Raw genomic sequence first — 3,473 nt, 5'->3', positions numbered from 1 at the left:
GGAAAAACTTTCAAAATACAAAGACCTGGAAATAGAGATAACTCGAATGTGGAATCTAAAAACAGAAACAATTCCTATCATAGTAGGTGCCTTAGGTATAATAAAAAAATATTCAGACAAATACATAACAAAAACACCAGGACTTACAAATAAATATAACATACAGAAAATTGCACTACTGGGTACTGCACACATTCTACGCAAAACACTTTCAATACAGTAAACATAAGAGCACCACAGCAAACCACAGCACATACCCAAGGCGCACAGAGCTGCGCTCGGTAGTGAAGTGAAAGTACGTTATAAAAATAAAACTACTGAATAATAATAATAATAATGATGATGATGATGATAATTATGGTTTCAAAATTTGGCACAAGGCCAGCAATTTCGGTGAGAATGGGGTTAGTGGATTACATCGGCCCCATGTGCACAATTGGTGGTTATTTTTATCCACCGCGAAAGGATAAAAAGCAAAGTCCTCCACCCCAACCCTGGCGGAATTTGAACTCAGACTGCAAAGGCGGGCGAAATACCGTTAAGCGTTTTGCCCGGTGAGCTAACGATTCTGCCAGCTCGCCGCCCTACTAATAATAATAATTATTATTATTATTATTATTATTATTATTATTATTATAATAAAAATAATGCTTTCTACTGAAGACACAAGAAGAAGAAAAACAAGAAGAAGAATAAGAACAACAACAACAACAACAGCAACAATAACAACAACAAATGAATGAAGTCTAACAAAGGTCCCGCTCTACCTACTTGCCTACGTACCCCCTCACCTAGTAACCTACCTACCTCCCGCCTTTCACTGGGTTTACGATTGTGTGTGATGTATAAAGCAAAAGAATAGAAAAGTAGGGGAACCGAGGGTGAACCCATACAATAAAGTTGCTAAAATGAACTTGGGATAACTGGATATTACAGGGTTAACTGTGAATGCTTAGGTTGTGTTGTTGTTGGGTTAAATGTGATTTCGGTTTAATGTTTTGGGAGTTAAATGTGATTTTGCGTCACGTGCAGTTCTGGAACAATTGTGATGTCGGGTTAATATAATGTGGGGTTATTCACGATTCGATGTTGTTAACTTTTCATGTTGAGTTATTGTACTAGGTTAATGTAATGTTGGGTTAATATAATACTGGGTTTCTTAGCGGCATTTCGTCCGTTCTTGCGCTCTGAGTTCAAATTCCGCCGATGTCAACTTTGCCTTGCACACTGTGGGATCGATTAAACAAGTATCAATTGAGCATTGGGGTCGATGTTATGGATTTACCCCTTGCCCGAAATTGCTGGCCTTGTGCCAAAATTTGAAATCAATAGAATACTGGGTTAATGTAGTATGGGATAAATGTAGTCTTGGATAAATGTAGTGTTAGGTTCTTGTGATGTTGGGTTATTCTGATGTAGGGCAAATATGCTATTGGGTTGTTTTAGAGTTTGGTTAATGTGAAATTGGGTTAACTGGTCTTGTTTGATTAATATGATAATGGGGTAACATGATCTTTGATTGAATGTGGCGTTGAGCTAATATGTTTTTGGATGAATGTGAAAATAAGTTAAGGTGCTGCCAGGTTAGGGAATGTAGGGTCAGTTGTGATGCTGGGTTAAAATGACGGTGGGTTAACGTATCGTTAGGTTAAGGCGATGTCTGATTAATTACGAATCTTGCTATAATTGCTATATGGGATAATATGCTGTACGACTAATTACGATATTGAGATAATTATTTGATAGTTGGTCATTTGTAATGTGGGTTAATTATGAATGGTTGAATTAATGGAATGCTGGTTTGATACGATGCTTGGGCGATTGATATGTTAGGTTAATATGTTCTTGACTAAATGGCAAGTTGCTTTGAAGAAGATCTGGGTTAAAGAGAGAATTTCGGCTAAAAGGAAATTAGGTTACGAGATTTGGGACTAATATCATACGAGTTAACTGTGAAAGTCGGTAATGTGTGATCGAGATAAAACATATAAGTCAGATAAAATGTAATATCGGTTTCAAATTTTGGCACAAGGCCAGAAATTTCGGAGAGAGGTAGAAATAAGACGATTACATCGACCCCAGTGATCAACTGGTACTTTATTTCATCAACCCTGAAAGGATAAAAAGCATGCTCGACTTCGGCGGAATTTGAACTCAGTACGTAAAGACGGGCGAAATATCGCTAAGCATGTAAGAACGTAAAGACGGACGAAATGCTGCAAAGCATCTCGGCCGGCCTACGATACATCGGTGGATATACTACCATCTAACGGTGGTACGATATATCGGTAGATGTACTACCACTATATCGGTGAATATACTTACCAGCTAACAAGTCTACCAGCTCGCAGCCTTCATTTTATAATATTGGAATGTGAGAATATTGAGATAATAGTGATAGTGTGCAAATTTAATATTGGGTTAGATATTACATTTAACCTATCGTTAATGGGTTAAATGTAATATTAGGTTAAATATGATGATGAGATCCGGGCCGTCTTAAGACATGGGCAAACTGGACAGTTTCCCAGAGGCCACTCGGGATAGGGGCCCAAATCTGATCTCTGCATTTCGTGGCTTACTGTCAAAAAAATAATACTATAAGGCCCCGTACATTGATCTTCCTGGGGGTCTATAATGGTATTCAGGCGGCCCTGTTTGGGATAATTGTAAAGTTGGGACAATGTTATTCTGTTATACTTAATAATAGGAGGTAAGCTGTTTAAGTTGGTGAGCTGGCACATTCGTTAGCACACCGGACCCAATGCTTAACGGCATTTCGTCCGTCTTTATGTTCTGTGTTCAAATTCCGCAGCGGTTGACTTTGCCTTCATTCTTTTTTTTTTCGGGATCGATGAAATAAATACCAATTGAAGACTGAGGTCGATGTAATCGATTGGTGCCCCTCCTCTGAAATTACTCGACTTGTACCAAAATTTGAAACCAATATAATGCAAGTTGAATTTGCATTATAATGTCAAGTTTTGTTAACGTGAATCTGGAATAATGGGATAGCGTTAAACAAAAACAAGAAAAAATGAAAGAAACTAGTACAAAACAAGGACAGGAGTACACTAAGTAAAATACTCCTCGGTAGACAGTGTGAAAAATCAATTATATTTCTATTTACCATTCTATCTGTCACACTTTGTACAGGTGTCTTCTATTGCGTGTGATATGCGAAATATATACATATATATACTTATGATTTATACACACACACACATACTGTATACATTAGTACATGTGTATATACATGTATATATAGATATATACACACATAAAAAGAAAAAGACAAAAAAACAATAACAACAAACGACAACGTGAGGACGTGATACAGATTGTGTTACTAGACGCTCGGGAAAGGAAAGAGAGAGAGTATGACGTTTCGAGCGGAGCTCTTCGTCGGAAACAAGGAAAGTTCAAAGAAGGGAAAAACGGATATATATATATATATATATATATATATATAT

This window comes from Octopus bimaculoides, chromosome 20 (genome assembly GCF_001194135.2).
Source record: "Octopus bimaculoides isolate UCB-OBI-ISO-001 chromosome 20, ASM119413v2, whole genome shotgun sequence".
Classification (NCBI taxonomy): domain Eukaryota; kingdom Metazoa; phylum Mollusca; class Cephalopoda; order Octopoda; family Octopodidae; genus Octopus; species Octopus bimaculoides.
The sequence above is the reverse complement of the archived record's forward strand: the minus strand, read 5'-3'. Positions refer to the sequence as shown.